The 25,493-nt window shown below is 35.2% G+C and overlaps 2 long non-coding RNA genes across 2 annotated transcripts in view; one reads left to right on the top strand and one right to left on the bottom strand.

Moving 5' to 3' along the window:
• Nucleotides 1-25,493, bottom strand: part of LOC136291446 (uncharacterized) — a 415,408-nt gene that overhangs the window by 325,467 nt on the left and 64,448 nt on the right. The window lies entirely within an intron of this gene.
• On the top strand, nt 13,838-14,753 carry LOC136302673 (uncharacterized). The gene is made up of 3 exons (XR_010724108.1): nt 13,838-13,891; nt 14,391-14,445; nt 14,531-14,753. It is a non-coding gene; the product is annotated as an uncharacterized lncRNA (long non-coding RNA).

The raw sequence follows: 25,493 nt of genomic DNA, 5'->3' as shown, positions 1-25,493 counted from the left end.
GCTTGAGATGAAAATAATTTTTAAACACAAGGGTAGAGAAATATCTGCCAATGTCACTAAAAACATAGAGGAAAAAGGCACAGAAAGCAATTTAGAATTTTCTAGTGTGCAGAACATTCAGTAACTAATGTTCACTTTCACATGGAATGGGGAAACGGTAACAAATCCTTTTGAAAGATAGAGACAAATTCTAGGCAGGGAAACTTTTTCACTGATTTAATGGCTACCATTGCTCATTGACCAACAAAACAGTTGGAGCGGTTCTCGCAGGACCACAGTGTCCTGTATCTCTGATAGATGGCACGACCAGCAGAACCTCAGACACAGCAGGAAAGACATTGAAAAAAATGTCAGCAGGATTTACATACAACTTGTCAACAGCATCTGGGTTGCTGAGCAGAAGAATGATGGACAACAGATGTTTCTAGAAATGTTCCCATCTGCCCTATCTGAGCATACATCCCCTGTGGAACAATGGGTTACAATGGCTTACAAGAGCTCACTCTGTTTTGATTTTTGAACTTTGAACCTTCTTTCTATTAAATAAAATCTCTCCCAAAGTATAACTTAAGCAATATACAATTACTTACTGAATTATCACTGAGTATTGCTCAGTCTTACAACTACTGCTACTACAGAAAACTGACATAAATATCCAGAGATGAATGAACCAAAATGGTGAGTACTGATTGTGATATTTTCAGGTACTATCTAAACCATATTTCTGGGATAACTGTGCTTTTGACCTTTTAAACAAATCCTGCTTAAACTAATAAAAGCATAGCAAACAGACAGTTAGTGTCCCTCTAATTTTAACTCAAAAAAAAAAAAAGAAAATAAAAAAGAATTTTCACTTTGTTCTCTTCAAAAGAATAACCTTATGCTTTTCCTAAAATTGGTCTCTATAATACAGATATATAAATATTAGTAAAAAATTCTAACTCTTTTATATATATATATACACAGAGATAAATTTATGTATATGTATACATATATATATATATATATGCATATATTTACTTATGAATAGATTGTTTGTGTATCTATACACATATAAACACATATAGATAGATTTGTATATGTATGAACCTATAGAAAAAAAAAAAAGAATCTGGTTAAAAAAACCTGTATTGTTGTCATAGCTCATACTTGGAGTCAGAGAGAGAGTGGTGAAAAATACATGATACTGAAAAAAGAAGCAGTCATCAACATCTTTTTGAATACTGCCTGTTATGGCCTTATCACAGTCCTCACTATTGCTTAAAGTTTCTCTAAGCTGATTAATATTGTTTTCTATCCCGTAACAGATATATAGCACTCTGATATATTTTTATGTATATAGAGAATTAAAATGTTATGTGATACAAATATCAAGTATTCAAGAAAGAAAGAACTGAAACTAAGCAGTTTGAAAATATTATCTGGAGATAATAAATTTATGGAGCTTGTTTAATTAATTATGTGGTTTTTTTGGCAATAGAGTTGATACTGAAAATTCCCTTCACCCATTATCTGTTTCTGTTCAATCAGGTCCTGTTATGGACAGTTTATGAAGCCCAGTCCATAAAGTGCTGGTGACTTAAACATGAAGGGGAAGGAGGGAGAATGGTATGTTATTGAAAGTTATTGTGTGTAAAAACTGAATATTTTCAGTGGAAGCATCTTTAATGGCAGTAAAAGTAGAAAAACATAAAAAGCATCACAAAAGTTAGTTATGGATAATTATCACTGACTTGAAAAAAAAATAGAATATTTATTACATAAAATGATTCCAATATTCCACAGAATACTTTAAAATTAGGCTGCATCTCTGTAATACACTGCCTTGCTCCACTTAAGGAGATTTTTTTTCTTAGTATGACTATTTTTATTTGCAGTGGAAGTACAAGTTTAATAACCTCCCTCCTTCTACAGAATATGAGAACAATATTCAGTACTTGATTTTTCTTAGAGAAACAAATTTTCACTTACAAGTATATGAAAACAGCAGAGAAGTAAAGGAAACATTTCTGTGAAATAGTACTGACATTTACTAGAGTGCTTTTAGGAGATGATTTTAAAATAAGTACAGCTTCAAATGAGGGAATGTTAATGTAAAAGAAAGCTGTCTATTTCTTAAAGGGATTACACTCACAGTATTAGCTAAAGTAGTTATGGTCTTCAAGAAAAGTAGTCAAAATGTTGCCTCGCATATATTTGAAATAGAGAACAAATGATAAATAGTAATTGGAAATCAAGAACATGAGACAAATTCTTTAATCTCAGAATAGAAATAAATTCCTGAGCAATTCATATGTTAACTGGTAGGCAAATAATAACATACCCAGCAAGGTCAAACGAACATATTATTCATTGGAAAATGCATTATAAAGCTGTGTAGTAAATGACACTGTTATTTACAAAATCTAATCCTGCATTGAAAAACACATAGCAAGAGTACAATTAATATATTCAAAACAAATTTACTTAAAATTACTGAATACTTTGCTTGGAAGTAGTAAACAATTTGCACTTTTCCCCGCTGCCTTTAAACACCCTCCTCTTGTTTTTGTCTTCATGGACACAGACTACAGAGAGAGTATATAGCTACATCATTTCAGCAGAAAAATATGCTCTATTCTGCGTCTGTCTGAGATGGAGTTAAATTTCTTCATAGCAGCCCATATGGTGTTGTGCTCTGTGGCAAAAACTTGATAACACACCAGTATTTTGGCTCAACAATCTTTACGCAGCATTAAGGCTTTCTGTCTTCCCACTTTTTGACCCAAAGCAAGCAGACTCGGGCACAAGAGGTCAGGAAGGGACACAGAGAGAACAGATGATCCAAATTGTCTAAAAGGATATTCCAAACTTTAAAATGTTGTGCTCAGCAGCAAAAGCTCAGGGAAAGGAGAAGGAAGACAGGACTTTCAAAGCTCTGCTGTTTTTACAAGAAGCATTTACAGATGCAGAGTCCCTGCTTCCCAGAAGTGGCTGGACATCTGCCTCCTGATGGGAAATAGTGAGTCAATTCCTTATTTTGTTTCACTTGCAAACACAGCTTTTTCATTTTTTATTAAACTGTCATTTTCTCAACCCATGACCAATCACTTTCCTTTGATTTTCATCCCATCCCAATGGAGAAGAGAGTGACTGGGAGGTGGCAAGGGTTTTCGGCCACTGGCCAGGTTCAACTTACTACTCAGATAAGAATCAGGAAAAATTAGAACTTATATTTTTATCACTTTTTGTTTTATTATTTGCTGTATCTTCAGCTTCAACTGAAGAATTTATACAGTTTATACAGTTTAAATTTACAATCATAAATGGCAAGTGTCTCTCTTTATAATATCTAAAAATTTCTCCCTGGGATTAAACTAAATTAAACAACTCATGTACATAAAAGCAATATGCTATATCTGTGCATTAAAAAAAAAAAAAAAAAAAAAAAAAAAAAAAAAAAAAAGGCTTGGGGATCAGTAGAAAAAGTTGTGGCTGTTCCATATTTCCGTAGGTCCACAAAACATTTGCATTCAATGTTGATCTAATATAGCAGCTAAGAAAAAAATGGAAATTGCTTATTTTTGTAGTAAAACTTGGATGGCAAGCAGTAATGTCAGCTATAAATTGGATCCTAGAGTTGCAGATGATGGAAAAATGGAGATAAGTGTGTAAAAAATTAGCACTTCCTTCCGAAGATTATTTCACCTCCTCCTGTCAGCTGCATTTCCTGAGAAAACATCTCTTGCTCACTTATTATACACTCAATTTAACTACTCACTGTATGGCAAATCAATGCAAATTGCACTTTTTCTGGCAATTCCACTATTTATGATCCATCAGAATATTATTCCAGGGCTGACATGACTGTTGCACTCATTCAGTTGATGTCATGTTTGGTTCATAGTGGTCTACAGATCCTAGACTTACAGGAAGTCTATTGTGGAGATAGAAAGGGAGAACTGACAACAAAAGGAGTTGGATGATGGGATATGAAATGTGTGTGGGAAAACATAAGTTATGCGCATTAGAACAAAGGCGGCAGTAGCTTAAGACAGCCAGGAATGGACATAATTATAAAATATTTCCAACAGCACCTAGCACCACTATCTCTGATCCAAACCAAACAACTACCTAGCGTCACCTGGAAACCTAATGAATTAAGATACAAGACTAGAAGGGTAAATATGGTGGAGTATCTTGCAGTACGCATTTGAAGGACTGCTAGTAAGGAATATGTTTATCCTGTTTCACATGATGGCAAAAATGCAAGACCTTTCCAGGACAAAGGGCTTCATGCTCAACAGTGTGTGCACTGGTGTTGTGACTGTTTTAGGGATCCTCCCCCAGCTCTTCTAGATGTAGATGGTGCTCCTCAGCCTTAACTGCTGAACATGACTGACAATCAAGCAGATCCATTTCCAGTCCTTTTTACCATTCCTCTTCCTCTGCTTGATTTGCAACCTGATGTGAATCATTACTAGAGTAATTTGTTTACAGTCTCCCCTTGATAAAAGGGTTTTCCCTTAAATGGATAAAGTTTTTTGGTTAGAATGGAGGTCAGCAATGGAGCCTTTACAGCAACAGCTCTCTTCTAGCTAGCTCTGAACTATCCCCTTTCTGAGCTGCTTCTAAAGACTGGTCTGAAGGAAAACAAGGAAAAAAAAAAAAAAAAAAAAAAAAAAAAAAAAAAAAAAAAAAAAAAAAGAAAAAAAAAAGGGGGAAAAAAAACAGCAAAAAGAAGGAAAAGGGTCCAAGTATTAAATATAAATACTAACTTAACTATAAATACAAAACATTGATGACAATGGCTCAGAGTCCAGATGGACATCAGTGATGACAGATGTCCCTCAGGAGTTTGTGTTGGGACCAGTGTTATTGAATATCTCCATCAATAACATAGACAAAGGGACAAAGTGCACCCTCAGCAAATTTGCAGATGACCCCAAGTGGAGGGGTGTGAGCAGTGCAGCTGACAGACCTCAAGCATGGGATGCCATCCAGATCTGCCCAATCTTAAGAACTGTGCCCAAGGAATCATGAGGTTCAACAAGGCCAAGTGCACCCTACTGTACCTGGGTCAGGGCAGCCTGCAGTGTCAACACAGACTGGGGGATGAACGAATCCAGAGCAGCTCTGCAAGGACTTGGTGGAGCTGGTAGATGAGAGGCTAGACTGGAACTGGCCCTCCCACCCCAGAAACTATATACTGGGTTGCATCAGAAGCATTGTGGCCATCAGGGCAAGGGAGGAGATTCTGCCCCTTTGTTCTTCTCTGTTGAGAGCCCACCTGGAGTGCTGTGTCCAGTCTCAGGTCCCCAGCAAGGGCCTAAAAGGAATCTGAAGAGGAGCTGTTTATAAGGGCATGTAATGATAGAACAATGGGCAGAGGCTTCAAACTGAGAGTAGGTTTAGATTAGATATCTGAAAGAAACTCTACATTGTGAGAGTGGTGAGACACTGGCACAGGTTGCCCAGAGAAGTTGTCAGTGTCCCATTCCTAGAAGTGTTCAAGACCAGGTTAGATGGGGTTTGAGCAATCTGGGTCGCTGCCTATAGCAGGGGAATTGAAACTAGATGATATTGAAGGTTTCTTCAAACCTTCAATAATTAATAATCTTAATCAGAATTCATAAACAGATTTCTGCAGTTTTCCACAATTTATTCCACTGATATCAATAAAGACATAAAATAAAGCAGGAAAGACACAGAAGACTGCAAAGATCTGCCAAATCCATGAAACTGCTGATAAAGCTTAAACAGGAACTCGCTGCGTCCTCATATCTCTCAAAAATATATTGTTAATTTTTAGCTTTTTAAATGAGAGCTAAAATAAATCACTTGTGACTTTTGAAAATGTGGAGTAGAAACATTTCTGACATTTCAGTTTACAGATGAAGTAAACCATCATGCACAAAATATTTCAATGTATTGTTAAATTGCTCATTTGTGTCCATTTGCTAGCCAACAAAACTTTTAAAATGATAAAGGAGCATGCAACATTATTAGGTCAAAAAGCATAATTTTCTAGATTGCATTTTACATGCAGTTTTAAAATCTGTCATGCCTTAACTAAAAAAACCGGAAAAATTATATGACTGAGGTTGGCACGGAAAACTGCACATCTGCATATGTACATCATTATTTCTTTTGATCACAACAAATTTATAATTTTAAATATTTTTCTGCAAACTCCAGTTACATCCTACCTCAATGTATGTTAGGATTTCTTCATTTGATTTTTGATTTTTTTTAAACTACAGTCTTGACTTTTTAAATAAATTTGCATTAAGCACTTAAGATTGAGATAGATGATGTTAGTATTCAGACTACCTGCTGAAATGTACTTACACTTACTATTAAATAAGAGCATTAAATTGCAATGTTCCTCAACACTAGAAACTTTCATTTTTATTGGGTCATTATGAAACCATTCTCCAAAATCTTTATGTACACTGCCCCTAGGAAAAAGCTTCTGTCCTTGTCTCTACAGTTCTTATTCCTAGAGTGCTTATCATATTTCAAGTTCAAACACTGAAGTATTCTCGATTCTAGCTCTAATGTTATTTTGATCTGATATGAGCAGGATGCAATCCTGCTGTGTGAATTTCAGTGTCAGCTGAATTTCAGCTTTTAGAGTTTTGCCATTCTGCCATATATTATCCAATAACTCATTTTATTCCAGAAGAAAATTGTAAAATATTCATATTCTTATTGCAGAATTCTTCCAATAGCCTTCCAATTTTTTTTTTTTTCTGATGTCAGATAGTTGAGGTTTCCATACTGAATTTCAACAATTATTTTCATTAGTTTTCACAGGGATGATATTATCAAAATCCCTCTAGTACTCTTTTTGGGTTTCTTCTTCACAGCTTATAAAAGATGTGCTCTAAGTAACACAAAAAAAAAACCAACCAACAAACAAAAAAAACCACAAAACAATTCTTCCTGTGTATATCTGTTCTTAAAACTTGCTTTTAATTCTGCTTGTTATTTCTGTTGAGAAGAAAAGGGCACCCCAACACTAGAAAACAGAGACATCAGTTATTCATATACAGTTGTACCAAACAGTACTTTAACTTTTTCTTATTTGCTTCCTTAGATTGCCATACATTACCCAGGCTGGTTTTGGGTTTGCTTTCAATAATGTATTACTGAAATAAAATAGCTCTGACTAAATAGAATTGAGGTGAGTAGCTCTTTTTCCTACTGTACCACTGGAAAGTTAAAATTTAGACTCCCTGAAAGACCTTAACATGTTGCTCTCATTTCATTCAGTTACTCTCATTTCAACAATATTTCTTAAGCATAATATTTAGGTTGTAGTCCCATCAACTAATGCACAGTGTTTTGTCATGCGCAAGTTCAGTTCCAAGAGCAGAATTATTCAGGCTTTAGCTGGAAGTGTTCTGTGATGTATTTCATGAAAAAATTCTTGATTACATGCTCTCTTTATGTTCTATGGTATATTTTAACACGTTCAAAGAATGAAAAAAAACACTTTAACACTTTATCCACTAGTGCTATTCAGAGGTCTCTTTTCTTGTACTGCATTCAGGGTTAAAGAAAAGAAATTCTTGTTTTTTGTAGTTAATCTCTTGGAAATGGCAAAGACAACAGGATTGGCCACAAGAGCCATCACCTATATCCTGGCAGAAACAAAGTTTTTAAACATTTTTTTTTGTGAAACTACTGCATTCCATTAAAGACACATTTATTTTTAATAATTTCTGTTTCTGTCAAGTATTTTCCTGAAGAAATGAGTTTCAAAGATCAATGATATACACATGATGTCTATTTTTCCATTCTTTAACATGGTCTTTAAGTAGTTTTTAGAAGGTTTTAAACAAAGTGTGTCTAGTAGTAAATCTTCGAATTTTCCTAGGTCCCAAATGATAATCTTAAATGCAAAATACAGTAAATTATGGTCTTTTTTTCATTTATCTTTGAAACTAATTTCTTCAGTATACTACTTGATATGTGACAGAAATCAAAAAAGCAAACCTTGCCACCAGAAAACATCATGTATTTAAAATCTTGCTATTCTCTTCCTGATCAAGACTTCTAGTTATTAAGCTAAAGAACTTAAATTAGTGCATGCCTACATCAGTTTTCAGTTTCTAACTTCCTCCTTTTTTCTATATTTCCCAATGGATCTGTATCCTTTGTCAAAAATGTGAGGTTATAAATGTATATCATATTCTGCCAGAACAAGACAAAGTGATTGACTCTGGAATAAATTTTGAAATTGAATTCAAAAAATATATACTAAAGTAATCTCTGTTGAATTAAATTACCTCACGGGTGGACATTCTTTTTTCATCCAGGAAGAAGTAACTTCATAAATAATTTAAAAATTATTTATGTAAGGATGTATCTAATTCTGATTTATTAAAAAAATAATCCCATCTTATTTTTTTCCCAATTTTTTTATGATAGAATTATTTAATATTTTTTCCACCAATATTCTTGTCTGTTATATTTAAGGAATGCACTTTTATAATGTAGGTATATTAGTTTCATTATAATTTAATTACAAAAAAATTATCTCTGATTATCGATGTCAAGAAAAAACTGTTGCATTTTACTTGGTGGAGAATGCTTATAACCACAACATTAAAAGTAATTGTTTACTGGACTTGGATATTAATGAGTTAATTATCAGTATAGTATTTATTCAGAATATACAATGTAAATGGTACATTTTGTACTGCTCTAAGTCTTACTATGAGCCTAATTGTGACCCAAAGACTTATAAAGTCATTCATATTTCAGTTTTATATGCACAAATAACTCATGATTCTCCTGAGTAAAAAAGTTGCAGATATTTAGAGATGTTTTCAGATATTTACTATGAAGCATACTCTACATATGTACTTCTGCAAGCATGAATATCAAAGGGACTTTGTGGTACTCACACCCTTTCTATTAAAAACATGATGATTGTTTTAAACCAATCATTTTCATACTGTCAGGGCATGTAATTTGTTCTTGTTAGAAGTTTTATCTTGTTTAATATTTAAAATTTGTGGCTTATTGTTTAACCTATGAATAAAATCTTCTCTCTCACATCACGTCTGAGTTTGTACCAAACCATGTGGGAAGGCAAATAGTAATAGAAGTACTATAGTAATTTCAATTTTGCCTAGTTATGTTGTATTCATTTCCCCAGTCAACCCCTTTCCATCAATTCAAAGTGTTCCTTTTACTAAAAATGTAATTGGAGAAATAGTTAGAGTATGTTTGCGGGTATTCTTCCAGAGCAGTATACATTTTTTCATTTAATGAAAAAGAAATTCCTACTTTCTTTTGTGCAAGGTCAACACGCCTTTAGCTACTCTCTGGAAAACTAATTCTTCCATGTGACCTTACTAGTGTTACGTGCTTTCTTTAGCAACCTTATGAAGGATCATAGAACAAGATCAAAAGAAAAAAGGTCTGTCAACAGTGAGTACATGAAAACAAAAGCTTTAAACCTACACAAAACAGAGGTTTTACTTTCTAAGTGCCAACACTATTAAAAGAAAAGAAAACTTTTTGTGATAAATAATTGTATTTCCCTCCTTCTCACTCAAAAGCACTTGGCTTCGTCAAAACAAGAGATAATAGTAAGGTATATATTTGTGCTCCTTGATTTTTTTTCTTCTGCAGCTTACCAGGCTGTGATATATTTGTCTTGCAAAAATACATTTCACATGAAAGATATCAGCATTGCATCAAGCTGGCTTAACATAAGAAATGCAGAATTCATGCCATTTCATAAGCAATCATGAGACTGAAGCAGGTATCATTAAGTTCTGCTGAGAGCTAAAAACCTGCCACCTAAGAGGGAACACAGGTGTGTGCATTTTACTCACATCTCGGCTGAAGGAATGGAAATAGTCTGGTATATTATCAGTGTGCAGTAAACATTGTAATGACCACACTGTAATTCTTGCTGAGAAGAGAAGATTCAGAGGAAAATAAGTCATCACAGTTCAACTAAATGGATTAACTCTAATAATGGATACTGAAACCATTGTTTACTCTTAAATATGCCAGAGGTAAAGATTTTGAGTATCAAGAGTCATTAAATCAAATTAAAATTACTTATCTCATATGAATTGACCTCTAAATCATTGCACTGGTTAAAAAAAAAATAGAATAAATTTTTTTTAAAAAAGAGGTAAAAACCTTAGTGTTAGTTTAGCCCTTTGGCTAAGTAGCAATTCAACAAGCCTCAAAGGGCTGTCTTCAGCATCTTTATCATGTAATTGGAAGATGAGGACAGAATCTTGACTTTTTCCTTTCCTCCTGCCGGTAACAAGGGAACATAACTACAAGCTTTAGTGTTGTATCAAGGAATCAGATATAATTCAAATTTCCAACTGCAAAGATATTTGCAAGTTCTTCAAGTCCTGACCTTGTTTATTTGCACCTTATAAAAAAGTAGGATATATTATAGTTATTCTTATCTGATGATGTTTTCTTCTCAAGATGATAATGCAGATAAAAAAATATTAAAGAAAAATGTCTATGTTCAAGTCACAGCTGGAGAAGAAACATTTAAGCTCTGAGGCCTTTTTAAACTACACCAGAAGTGACATTTTAGAAGACACCTTTCAAGAGTAATTGTGGGATGTATAGGCTTTGAGATTTAAGCTGCCATAACCCAAATTGCTGAAAATCTTTAAAGTTGCATTTTTTTTTAACATCTCCAAATTTTAAGGAGAAATAAAAACCACATAAAATCGGAAAACCTGGGATTTAGAAATACGATGGAATGGCAGGGGATTGGATGCATATAATTACTACTAAGTAAACAGCTTTGCTGTCTGAGATGGAAAAACCTACAGTTTAAAACTTTACTCATTGAAAGCTGTGCCATATCCTAAATCAGAACTTAAGTTCTACCTTCATTTCAGTAATATAACACTGAGGTAGTTGTTTTAAGGTCTAGAATCAAACACTTTTTTTCATCCAGAATTAGTTTATTTAACTTTTATATGAAGTTTTTATTTTCATTTGGTCCAGAAGACTTAAGAAGTCTATGCTTACCCTGGACTCATTTTCTGCTTAAGAGATTACTAGCTGAAATGTATGCTAAAAACACTTTTTACTTCTTGGACAGAATAAAGAATCATATTGTACACGCTCTATTATTGTGTGCAAAATTGACATAGGGTTTTTTTTTTTTTCCTTTTCCATGAATTAAAGCTGTAGTAGCAATGTTAAAATCACTTACCAGTGCATGCCATGCAGTCTGGATACAGCATCTGCATGAGCTTGTTAGATTAGGTAATTTCCATCAGTATACTCCTCAATCATCAAAATATATTTGAATACCTTAGTCCTTTTGAATGAAATTTTATTTTCATTTAATCATTCAAGAGCAATTACAATGTAACTGAAATTTTATTAACTAAGAGCTGAAAAGTGTATTTTACTATGATTAATACTAGTAAGAAGATAAAAAGAACGTATCACAATTCTCAGACATTTAGTCACTTTGGCATTTTTTTGAATTTTAAGTAAAGCAAGAAAATACAACGGCAACAAAAATTACTAGCAAAGAATCTAAAACATTGATCTAAATTTTAACAAATGCAGATTCTGTCTAGTTTGTTAAGCAACTGCCTGGAATATCCATCAAGAAAGGTATGAGGACTGGATTACTGGATTCAAATAGCTAGTTATTGTGTTCATATAACCTCTTTGCATACTTGACTGAAAACATTCTTTTTCATCATGCATTCTGATATCATTGACATCTAACAGCACATGAAAGAAATGCTACCTTAACTTTTAATTTTTGACTGCTGGACAAGTGATGGACAGGTTATTCAATGAATTGTAACAGGCTTAACTATAATTCAGATTTATTTTAACAATCGCAGAAGAAAAATTGATTTTTTATTCTTTGTCTTGAACTACTTTACAATTCTATAGCATGTTGGTGTTCAAGGAAGGATGGTATCCCTTTGCTTTCTTAGTAAGTCTGGGAGGATCACAATACTGATGAAAGTGCTCACTAGAGCATATATATGATCCCTAATAAAATACAGCAGGATGAAACAATTTTGCAATAAAATACAGCAGGATAGAACAATTTTGCTTATTACATTGTATAAGAGATTTCTTTATAACTCTAGAAGATCACATATTTCATTTTACGGCTCCTCAAGTACAAATACACTTTCCTTCATTTCTCTCCTACTGTGACATCTGACAGACTCATGCTGTGACCCAACATCACTAATAACTTCTTCCCTCCAGACATTTCTCCTAGGCTACTTCACTTTCATGCATATGTTTCCATTGCTTCTTTCTGCTCTAACAAACTTCTGATCATCCACTCGTACTAAATTTCAGTTTCCAATATCCAAGTTTTTTTAACTTTTTATTCCTTCCCCTAAAACCAAGACTACTTTTTCCTCTTTTCTTTCCACTTAAAAAGCTCCACTCCTATTTTTTCATCAAATATCTCAATTTCATCTCCTCCCTGTGGTTTTCCCCAAAGATTCGGACCTCTGCTGCTTTACATGTGCACTTCTCATGACTTATTATTATTATTATTATTATTATTATTATTATTATTATTATTATTATTATTATTAAAGAATAGAGGCATCTTTTTCTCTCACTCCACAGAATTTTAATAATTTTAAGGAAAGACTTAATCTAGAAAGGCAGTGAACTGGTTGGTCCTGTCAGAGAAGAAAATGAAACTCTTTACAAAAGTGCATCAAAATTAAACCAAAACCAAAGCAAAGGAAAATCCCCAAATATTTAAGGTACTGAAGTACTGAAGACTTTTCATAGTTTAGCATAGCTAAGCACCACACAGCCACTCACTCACTCACCATCTGGAGTGAGTGAGTATTCGAAGGAAAAAAGTGAGAAAACTCATGGGTGGAGATAAAGACAGTTTAATAGGGAACGCAAAAGTTGTACATATGAGCAAAGTGAAACAAGGCATTAATTCAATACCTCCCACAGGCAGGCAGGTGTTCAGCCTTCCCCAGGAAAACATGGTTCCACCATGCACAACAGCTGTTTGGAAAAACAAAAACCATTGCTCTGAATATCACCTCTTTCCTTTTTATTCCTCCAGCTTTATAAACTGAAATTGATGTCACATGATGTGGAGTATCCCTTGGGTAAGTTGGGGTCACATGTTCCAACTGTGACCCCTCCCAAAGTCTTATGTACTCACAGCCTGATCACTGGTGGATGGGGTCAGAGGCAGAAAAGGCCTTAACTCATATACATAGTTTAGTTACTGCTCAGCAATAACTAAAGCATTCCTGTGTTATCAGTTTCCTGAATCAATAAAAAATATAGCCCCATGCTATAAATTAGGTCTTTCCCAGCCAAAGCCAGTAAGAACCTTTCTGTTTCTTGGTCCAGTTCTCCCCATAGCAATCAACATTTACTAACTTAGAAAAGGAAAAAAAAATCCAACTTTTTTCCCTGCAATTGGATCCACAGTCTAATGTACGATAATTCTCACCAATTCAATAGTTTCCCTTATTTAGTTTTTTACAAGAAAAAGAAGCATTTATAATTACACTGAGAACATACATACTGACAAATTCTAAGCAGCAAATATTTTTTCAATAATTTCAACATTAAAAATCCAACAGATAAATGAAACCCTAGAAGTGATTTGTCTCATCCTGTAAAGAAGACAAAACCAAGAAATTATAATTTTATCTCTCAGATGCCCTGAAAATGAGTCAGCTGTTGCAAGCAAGTTTTTTCAGGATCTGCAGATGTTCATCAGAGATTTTGGCATTGTCTTGGGTAAAGCGAAGAAATGGGGTGGAGTTTCTGACACTGTTTAATTCCATACCAGCCATATCAGTGCTGGGGGTGTGGTTCTGTCAGGAAGTTGCTGGTGTTGGGAAAAGGGAGATGCCAGAGCTGAAAGGTGAACACGCACATTTTTTGCCTGCCTCAGGGGTAAAGGATCAGGGACATGCCACTGCTGCCACACTGGAGAGAAGCAGTGTGGCCTGAGCCCTGCCAAACAACCCTTCACCAAAATGGCTCATTATTCAGACAAACTGACTTCCAGGTTATGGGTTGTTCTGGCTTCCTGTCTTATTTGGACAGGCAGGGAGGGAAGTTAAGTTGCTGAAGCTTCTCTTTTTGCCATATTGCCTTTGTTGGAGACCACAGTGGGTGCTGCCTGGGGGAACATTCAGTGGTGATTACCCTCTTGTGGGTAAAATACCCTTTCTCTCTTCTGTACAATAAATTGTTACTCCAATTTGTAATCTCTCCCAGTGTCCCCCCATTACTGGAAGGGATGGGGGAAAGGGAATATCTTGAGTAGGCTTAGTTTTCAAGATGAGTTTTAAACCACCACAGGCATCTACTGTTTCCTATTTTCTATCACTGAACTTGCATCACCTTTCTCTTTTCAGGAGATCAGTGGATTTATCAAAACAACTAACTTTAATTACAAAGCCTGGATCACAGGTGAGACAAAAGTTCACCTGACATCTATGGTGAGGCCAAATGAAACAAGATATTAATACAGTATTTTTGATTGTTTTTCATATAGAAGCCTTTGAAAAGATGAGCAACAAAAGAAGCTAAAGGATGAATATATTCCTAGGGACTTTTGTGTGTATGCCCACATTGTGTATTCTTCATCCAAAAATTCTTTTGAAATACCTCAACCAAAAAATAAAAGGAACAGGCACCTGAATAGGAACAAGTATCAAGCACCACTCATTGAAAATTTATTTAATTGCATCTTATATTTACTGCCAATATATTACTGCTTATTTGTATTCAGGACTGCCTTTCACAGTGTGTTGAATAGAAAAATCTAACCAGAGATGGAACAGTAAGCAGGTGAAAAATACTTTTCAGTCTATTCTAGATACAACTCCTTCCCTCCTCCCCTTCATAATTATCATATTTCAATAGCATATTAATAACAGTTGAAAATAAATTCCTGGAGAATAAAAATTATTGCTACTTTATAGCACCATGCATATGAATAGTACTTACACAACATTAAAATGTTGAGAAACTCAAAAACAGCTAATCAACTTATGATGTCATTTATAGGTACAGATCTGCTGACATTCATGGGAAAAAAAAGATATGTGGGATTTAGTGCCACATTAAGACATAGAATTGCTGAAGTTCAATGTGCAAGGACATCAGCTGAGGTAAAGAAACTACTAAACTTTATGTGCTTTAATTTACACTTCCAGGTTCATAAATGTTTTATTTTAATTTCATGAAATTGGCTGTGCTTCTGAAAAACCCTAAATTTGGCAAAGACACATATGTCATCTTATATATCTTTGTCTAGCAAAGATATATGATGTTCCAGTGCACTTCTTGCCTCTGTAACTGGCACATTAGAAAAGATTAGCACTTTCATTCTCACCTGAGACAAATAGAAAATTCTCACAAGCAAGGAAGACCTAGAATCATTGATTTCTGAGAAAGTTCTCTTTTTTTCTTTAGATTAAACAGAGTTTCTATTCATAGTGGTTGTAAAGAAACCCTGTAAAGGCACGAAATGAGCTGTTATTGCTGCAGCTGCTGTCAAAACTTGAAAGCTCTGGAATCACTACATAATTTTACTGTTTATAGGAATTGTGATTTGACTTACATCTAAGAAATGAAGATATGTAATGAACTTCACAGAACCTAAGGACTTCTTGGTTACTCTGGACTCAACCCCTCTCTGAGTTGATGGGGGGGCATGCTTGTTCCTCATGATGAGGCTGAGAGAGCCAGGCACAGGAAGTCTTCCCACCTGCAGGTACCACTTCTTTCCTCATAGAACAGAAAGCTAAAATATCAGGCTGAATTTACTGTGCATCTGAACAGGTTTCTATGGGAACTGAAGAACCACAGTTGACAAAAAACAAAGAAAACAGCATCTGTCAGAGTGAGATGAGTTAATGAGGCAACTGCTGTGACCATGTAGAGATTTAGCCCAGGGACAGAGAGTCTGAGAAGGATCAAGGAGGGGAGAAATTCTTAGGAGACATCCATGTTCACATAATCATTGCCAAGAAGTCATAAAATATGCCAGGGCATGAAAAGAAATTACTGCAATTACTGAAACTGTGGAAAGCAGAGGCTGAACAGAAAAGCTATTTGCTTAAAGAAGAAATTAATTACAAGTTAGGATGCACAGTCTGTGTACAATTCAGGTTAGGGGAGATGATAATGATGAGGATAGGAGGGGAAGCAGAAATAAAATAGAGTACATATAACCAATTCAGAAGGATTGTGTAGTGAACTAATGGGAAGATGTACAATATAAAGAATGAACTACTCAAAAGACATGAATTGCAAAGAAGAATGTGAGTATTTCATTACCTATTGTATATATTATTTTTATTAAGACTGTCTTGTTGGCAGTTGTACACTGGATCACTGAAGAAAAAATATCTAAGGACTAAAAAAGCTACATCCAATATTTCAAACAAGACTAAAAGCATTTAGAGGCAACTTTTTTTCCCCCCCAGACAGGGAAAAAATCAACGAAACCTTTATTTTTTTAAAATTTCATTGATCTGAAAAAAATCTTAACTCCTTCTAAGTATCAGCATTTTCAAACATGATCTTGTATTTTTCTAGCTAAAGATTTTTCTCCTAGAGTAAATCCCTTTGCTATTCTCAGCCTCAGCTTTTGTCAACAGACAGAATAAGTTCTCTAAAATCAAAGGCTTTGGCCCAATGAAATTGGGCTTTATACCAAGAAAGTGAATTTATCTCACCAGTGTTACCTGTTAACAGCAAAGGAATCAACAGAAGTCACCACAAGATTTCAAAAGAAAGAAATATGTCATATTACATCCCTGGAGTGGAAAAGGCTAAGAGAATTTGTTTTTTCCAGCCTGGAAAAGTGAAGTCTTCAGGGTGACCTAATTGTCACCTTCCAGTAACTGAAGGGAGCCTACAAGGAAGATGGAGAGGGAATTTTTGCAAGGGCAAGTAGTCACATGCCGAGGGAAATTGTTTCAAATGGAAAGAGAGCAGATATAGATTAGATATTTCTATCTATTTTTTTTTTTTAATCTATTTCTTTACTATAAAGATGGTGAGAAACTGGCAGCTGAAGGTTTGCCAGGGAAGCTGTGGATGACTCATTCCTAAATATGTTCAAGGCCAGACTGTCTGTAGCTCGGAGCAACCTGGACTAGTGAAAGCTGCCCCTGTCCATGGCAGGGCGGTTGGGACTAGGACTAGGGGATTTTAACATCCCTAGTAACCCAAACCATTCTAGAATTATGTAATTTTTAAGGTCTCTTTCAGGCCAAACCAATCTGTGATTGTATTATTCTATGAAGATTTAGACTAACCTGTGTGTGTAAGTATGATTTCTGCTTGAATATGTTTACTCTGGAATTAGCCTTCCCACATTGAAATTCATCAATGTCTTTTCCTTTTAACACCAATACATCTTTGCAGACGTAATTTGTTGAGGACAGGAAAACAGTATTTAATAACTATAAGAATGATACACTACATCACCAGATATTTAAACCAGAAAAGACTTTTCCTTCTCTTCTCTCACGATTTTAAGCGGATTAGTAAAATAAAAACTTGCCACTACTCCTTTACTACACAAAGCTCACAGATATCTGATACTGGTGGTGTTTTCCCCACACGACAGAGCTATTTTTGTTGTCTTCCTTTTTACTATGTTACTACTTTAACTTCAATTCAGCTGCCACTTTTCTTGAACAAGAAGGAAGGGAAGGGGAAGATTGTTTCTTAGATGGTGTTGGGGGTTGGGTTTGTTCCTTCTTTCTCTGGGGAATTTTTTCCCCACGGGTTGCCAAGGGGACCGGGTGTTGGATACTTGAGAGTGCTTGGCTGAAACAAAGAGATGGACAAAAGGTGGAAGGGGGAGATAACGCAGGTAAAAGACACAGCTTGAGGCAGCTGCGTGCTTTTCTGCTTCCGGCGTTCGGGAGACGTGTGTCGGCCGCTCCTCGAGGATCTCAGCCGCCGCAAAGCACGCCGAGGACAAGCTGGGCGCTTTCTGCCTCGCCTTCGAGCTTCTTCGGCGCTGCTCCTCTTGCTGCAGCGTGACCCTGCACCCCCTGCCCTGCCGGGACATCCTGCCCCTGCCTGCCGGGACACCCTGCCATCCCAGCGACCAGCCCGGGACTTTTCCACTGTTCCAGCTTGGTGCTCTGAGGATCCTGCAGGGAAGACAGATGGTAGTTAAGAGTTCTGGTACATCTTTTAAATGAAGGAAAGCGCTATTGAAAGAGCACTATATCACCAGTACCCATTACTCGACAAAGTGATTCTGTCAATTGATGATGATGGGCTTTATCCATTGCTCTAAGGTTAATTACACTACCTTTGATGAAATGTAAAAAAACCCCCAAAACAATCTAAAGGATGTGTTGCTAGCAAACAACTCAAAATCTCTTTCTTCTGCTGAAATGTCAATAATCTTTCAGGACTTGCATTATTTTTACAGAAACAGAGATGGCATAGCTTTTGAAGGAATCACTGCTTGGTAGGTCAATCAAACTATCCTCTGTTATTGTGTATTTAAAAAACATTTAAAAATCATAGGATAGTTGTGTTTTTGCATTATAACTCAGTCAAACTTGTGAAATTGAAGGGAAAAATATTGAAGGTTTCGATAAGGTTTTTGCTGTGTATTCCAGGATATCTCTTAAAATAATAGTTCTAAATCTGAAAAAAAGGTGACATTTCTAGCATGAGAAAAAGAAAATGAAAAACAGTCTGGCAGAGACTGACTTTTGAAAAAGGAAATAATTACAGCTGTGCTAGTGAAATAAAAATGGGATATTAATATTAAAATTTGTGTCTAACCATTTCTTTTCAAAAAAATATAGGTCATTTAGCAAAAAAACTTCTACAGTGGAATAAAACCCCAGACACTGGAGAAAAACGCATGGATTGCAAGTCTAGTAATGGGATTTGGAGCACAAGGGTAATGATGTCATGAGTTCAAATTGAGTCCAATTTAAAATTGGTTAAGTACAGAACTTTTTTAACTTGTGTGCAAAAAAATTTAACACTGTCATATCACTTTCTACTGGATATTATAATTTAAAAAACTCCACACACATTCACACAAAATAAACCCCAAACCAACCAAAACCGCAAAGCCCACACCTGATGTAATGTAGACATCTCACTCAAAGACTTAGGCAATATATGTAAAAAAATGCAGTCTTCTCGAACACTCCATGGTCTTGCTATACTGTAACTCTCATTTTGTTTTGAAAAGATCAGCTTTCTAAAAAAAAAATTATAGAGATTATTGTTTTAGAGACCATGTTACATCAATACTTAGCCCCTATTCTTCACCATCTGTTCACCAGCATTTCTATGACATTAAATTCAACACATTAGTCACTATTGGATTTAAGATCATAGTTGTTGAAATGAGGTAAGTGAAATAGGAATAGGCCAGACGATTGCAAGCGGGTTATAAAAAACCATCCAAACTTTGTCCAAGTACTGATCAAAACAGAATTTGATGAACACACAGATTGTAATTCCTGTTTTTGAAAAGTAAGATGATTTTTAATATAGAAAGAGAAGAGTGAAATCAAAGTATTACACTGTATTAAAAATTCACTGTAATCAACCTAGGAAGCAGTTAATTTTTTTGGAGTTGCTGTCTTTATCTATTGGTTATGATAGGTCCCAAAGAAAACCTCACTTCTGTTTTAGGCTCTTAAAAGTTTTTCTGGAAAAAGTGAATAGGTCTCATGTATAATTTTAGAGTCTAGATCTCAAGTACAAGCAATCAGCAGCATTATTCTCAATAATAACTATGTTTTTATTATTCAAATTAGATACTGAATAGATTGCTTTTTCAAAGATATTTTAACATTTAACATTAAATCTGCTAGGTAAACAGGAGATACAGTCACTGAAAATTACAGAGGTTGCAATGTTTTCTGAGATTCTGGTTAACTTGAGCCTTTGTATCTGAAGCCCTTACATGCTCAGAAGAAAAATGCACCTTAAATTATCAATGCAATTTTCACTCAATCTGTCAGTTGTGGTTCGTTTTTTCTTTAATAAGTTGTCTAAAGTATCTTGCAGGCTGTGTTATTCCTCTTTGATGTTACTTCAAGTGAGGAAGATTAAAGTCTAGCTTGAATTTATCACCAATGACATTTCTGTGACTTTGGTCCCTCAATCCTTTATGATGGGAAAATGTCAGAACAAAGTCATCACAAATTATGTAATGTCACTCCACCTAAGCCACAGTGACAAATAAGCTGATGAAGCACACTGTTGTGGAGTCTATATCCTTCCATACTGCACATTTACAGCTACACACCTTTGATGTATAATTCTCCTGAGGTTATGAAATTCAGAAGCACCAAACCATTTTGGACTGCTCATTCTATATCCTGAGTGACATCTTGATCCTTTAATATACTGGATAACCTCAGTTTCTGAAGTGTAATTCCCTTCTTTGGTCTTTCAAGATTCATTAAGTAAGTTGTAGAAACAGGGAGGAATCAAGCAGGAATTAAGGAATAAGTGTTCTCTGTTTGCAAATTTTATGGGGATGCAGTTAAAATTTTAGCTGTCACTTAAGATAGCCAACAGAGGGAAGTTTATCATCCAAATGGTGAAGAAGGCAAACAAATTTCTACATTCAGTTTCAAAATCATTAATGGGGAGACAGCTGTTATCGGAGAGGCTGTTATCGGAGAGGTGAAGTAATCATTTTCTATGAACAGCATTGCATATTTAATCTAATTCCATAGCCTGACTCTCTGTTCAGCTCCTCATCATAGAAGACCATGTTGTCTCTGAGTGATATAGGATGGTTTGCAAACTCTTGTGCTAAATGAGTTATAGAGAATATATACTTTTCTACTGTATTTCTAAACATTAGTGGAAGTAGTTCTCTGAGAGTAGCAGCATAGCAGTAGTTTTCTTGCAATGCAGTGTGGCAGAGTGCCACAATAAACAATAGGATGAAGGCTCTGGGACACAAATCAGCTCAGGGTAGTTCAGAAAAAACAAAACCAAAAGTAAAGCTAAAGATGCTTATGTGCATGGGAATAAAGAAGAGAGTGATTGTAAAAGACTATTGAAGATTAAAAAAGATGACAACATGGAAGTTCCACTGGCATTCTGGTTGCCTCAGAATGACTTATGACAGATTTATATAAACTGGTCATGGACAGATCCTGATTCCTTAAACTATCACAAAGGAATGAGTATTGTGAAAAGCTATCATAAAGGAATAAAGTATTGGGTCCTTCTCCAGCAAAAATATGGAAGCACCAATAGAAGGATGATAGCAAAAGAGGGATTGACAGAGAAAGTTTTGTGAGTCATTATTCATTTCCTCCTTTTCATGAAACAAACTACCTATCAGAGCTTCCAATATAAAGAAAAACCTTCTGGGCACAGGGAGAACTTCTATTTCAAAATGAGCAATCAAATTATCAGAGTCTCTCCACTGTAAAGCTTTAGTGGATGACTAACTGCAGCCTTCTGCTCATTACTTCTCTCAAAAGATGAATTGAGGTCCTTTGTATTTTCTGGTAACTGAAGTTTCCGTTTTGCCTTTTCTATTTTTGAAAAGTAGTTACAGATGAAGAGAAAATGTGCTGTAGTAATAGAACCACATCAGGAAATCTCCTCCTCAGCTGCTGTTCAGAAACATTTGAAATGCCTTCTAATAGAATGCTGTTTGTCCCGTAACATTTGTAAGTGACTGTGCTTCAAATGCAAACTTCTTCATTACATTGAATTGCATTAAATTTTATAAGTGCTCTCTGCACATATCCCCTAAAAAACAATTTGCTGAGATAATAAGATGATGTGGTACAAAGATATGCATCCATTAGAAAATACCTGAAAATAGCTATATAAACATATTTCATTTTAGTTGCTATTTAATGATTTAGTTTTAGTGGGTAGCTTATGGATTCAGCTATTCCAGTGCAACGAACTAGAATCATCTTCAAAGCTAGAAACTTTATTAGTTTGATTATTATGCCAAATATGATGAGAACATGATGAGAACATGTAGATTTATAAAACCAGAAGAAAGTTGCAGTCCATTGACTATGCCCTTTTTCAGCCCTTAAAGGCATTAATCAGGACATCTCGGCACTGCTAACAGCAGTGTTCTTCCCACAGAGTACCTTACTAATATTTTTGGTAGCAGATAATGCTATGCAGGTATGTTTTGACAATATTCAGGTTCTAACTTAGGGATGAGACAACAAAGTTCAGTCAGGAAACACTAATGCTCATTAAAGATTCCTTTACAACCTGCTCAAAAAACAAAGGTGTTAGAATTGGTTATAAAAATCCCAGTACCCCTAATAATTTTGTAGTTGTCTAAATTCACTAGAATTGCAAACAGATAAAGTTGCCCTTCTGGATTCCCTAGAACTACTGTGCATTTCTGCTCATCCCAGCAACTAGACTGCACCTCACACACAACTTTACATAAAGCTACTGGTGAGAAATGTATTAATTAAATTTAACTGTAGGCTGCATTTTTTTTTCTTAGATAGGCCTCTACAACTACATTGCCTGTGACTTCAAACCTAATTCCCAGTTAAACTAGTCAACCATCATATGTATACAAGAAAAGATGGATAGCCATTGCACACTTGGACTGCTTGGCAGAGATCGTGCTAATCCAGAAAACAAGAAAAATTATATGGGCTTAAAGTCACAGTTTGACCAGAAATACTAGAGTGGCAGACCAGTTTCCTGTGTTTGTCTAAATATTGTCTTTTATTTATTTACAAATACATATACAAGAACTGATCAATCACACTCCTTTTTCTGTTGCAAAAGGGTTTTAAGAGTCCTCTGTACTTTGTCCCCAGCAGCATAATTTTGTTATATTAAAAATAAATTACAAAAAGCAACCACTCAAGCCACCAGCATATTAATATTGCTACAAAAACCAATGACAAACACCCCCCCCCCCCCCCCCATTCATTTATCTTCTAACTGTGCAGGCTTTGGGGAACTGGAGTATTTTTGCAATGACAACTGTGGTATCTCCACAAGTCTTTGAGTACCCATCTGAGTGATTATGGGTAAAAATGCCATTACATTCAGAGCAGCAGCACAACAGGCCTTACTTAATTCCGTACTCACTATCTTCTGGAATGTCCTTTCCTCACCCTCCTGCTGTGCCCTAATTCCTAGTTCTCTTTGTTCAGTGGCCAAGTCCCTGAAAGCACTGTGAAACAGGCAATAGAAGTGATGTTGAGCCAGAAACTGCAAAGAAACAGTACTACTCCACATTAGCTGCTAGCATTAGTTTCCATATGGACTTTCTTACTCCTAGACACGTGACTTGTTTCCATGCAGTGCAGCAACTTCTGTGAACTTAGTAATGCAATTTTTGCACATTAAGTCTTCTGGAACTAACTCATTTTCCCATGTGAGCACAATAAAAACATTTTAGAACACTTTTCTTAGGAAAAAACTCTGTGATTTTAATAAAAATATTGTTTCATAGAATGACTGACTCAGGATATACTGTAGAATAGATGAGTTCTTTCATATGCAATTTTTTTATCTAGTTCCCTTGAGACATAATGCCTTAAAATAATTGAATAAAACCCTGGTTGCTGGGGAGCAATCACTCTGCTTCAGAGTGAATGGCAATTTCTCAAATATCTAGAGAATACCTGCAACAGGTAGCATATGACAACAGATAGAAGTAAGGAATTGTTAAGAGGAGACATCTCCTGGATGGGGGTTTATATTTTTATGATAGATGACAGGTAACACAATGATAGCAACAAGTAATGCCTTTTTTGAGGCACTAAAATATTGTCATCATGAATGCAGGCTAAACTATTGCTCCTTGATGGCACAGAAGCAAGGAATAACGAAGTGGATGCTGTCAAAACCTGCAATTACTCCATGCCCTGAAATATTCAGAAATACTGTGCTATGTACAGGACAATGGTTAAATTTTAATTATTTAAATATATTTTTATAATTTTTCAAATATATTTCTTTCCAAAGCAGAGTTTAGTAATTCCACATATCCCAAAGAAATTTTTATAGTATTTTAAAGTAGAAATAGACTGTACACAAATCCAGTACACAGGGATACCTGTGTTGAATATTTATCCTATAAAAATAGAAGGGATATCTTGTTGAACATTTGAGTGTTTCTTAGCATACACCTGTGTATTCTAAAAAACCTCTTGATTTACCCCCAGGCTCAGGAAATAATTCTGACAGAAAAGAGATCAAAGACATGGTTGCAGTGACAGGGAGGTTGCACATGTTCCACACCAGTAAACAGTAGACCTAACTCCTCCTTTTTTCTTTTAGGTTAGAGCTTGTTTGTAAAAGCCAAAGTATCCTCTTCTACTATAGGACAGCATATAAAAGCAGTCTTTAAAGAGAACTCGAACTCTTGCTGAACAAAATTACAAATGTTATTTACAGTTCTATTTTTTCCCCTGTTTAGGCACCACCATCACACATAGAAATCTTACCTGAGAAGAAAATTTTACTGAAGAAACAGAATCGGTGAGCATTTAATTTTGTTTTTACAACTTGCTAATTTTCATCACATTTTAGCAGGACCAAACAAGGTACTTTTAGCAACAAATCTATTACTTTCCACACCATTTTAGACAATGTGCTTTTTGATAATTGTACTTATGGAACCTAGTTTAGAGAAAAAGCTGGAAAAACAGAGAACAGTTTACTAAAAGAAAGAAAAGACAGTTTCACATGTGGAGGCAACACAAAAACTGAGCACTGAACGATGTAAAGATATTATGTAAATATTTTGTTCCTTGAAAACTGTAAAGTATTTTCTCTGAACATTTTGGTGTCTCTTTTTCTCTGCCCGGTAAGAAGTGGTCTGTAATTCTTCTTGAATACAATAATTTTGCACAAAAGCCTGTCAATATTTCAAACCACATTTTTTAGACTCCTGGTAGTTTTTTTTGGGGAGCCTATAAAAACCATCAATAGCTTCCTGTACCATCACAAAGATCCAGAGTTTAGTGATTACAGGAACTGTGGGTTTGGTTATTGGCAGTGAATGGAAAATTATTCTTTGGACACACAAGTACAAAGGAGTTTGCATGGGATATTACTGCATGAAATGGTGGCAAGTGTAGCAATCAATACCCATTCCAACAACATTTCAGTCACGACGCATTTCTGCAGCTGAAGAGATTCTAGAAAATATGTTCCCTGGCTGCTCTGTTTAAAAAGCTGATGTGAATATTATATCTAATTCAAAGAGCATTGCAAACTATATGATTGAATTTTCATTACTGTGTGTGGAATGAATATTGCCAAATACTGACTTTGAAATGCTGGCAATATATTACTTAAATTATCAGTGTCATTTCACATTCACAAATAATCTATAAAGAAAATGTCACACAAGTTTCACAAAAAGAAATCTTAAGTTTTATTCTCCTTTCAGGAAAAAAAAAAATCAGTTGTTCTGTATCCCAAGCTTTGCCTCACTTACTGTCTTTTCCTCTCACACACATACCTTTATT

This window comes from Chamaea fasciata, unplaced genomic scaffold (assembly GCF_029207755.1).
Source record: "Chamaea fasciata isolate MVZ Bird 193981 ecotype frontalis unplaced genomic scaffold, bChaFas1.0.hap1 SCAF_1, whole genome shotgun sequence".
In the NCBI taxonomy this organism is placed as follows: Eukaryota; Metazoa; Chordata; class Aves; order Passeriformes; family Sylviidae; genus Chamaea; species Chamaea fasciata.
Note: the sequence above shows the minus strand (reverse complement) of the source record. Positions and strands in the feature narration are given on the sequence as shown.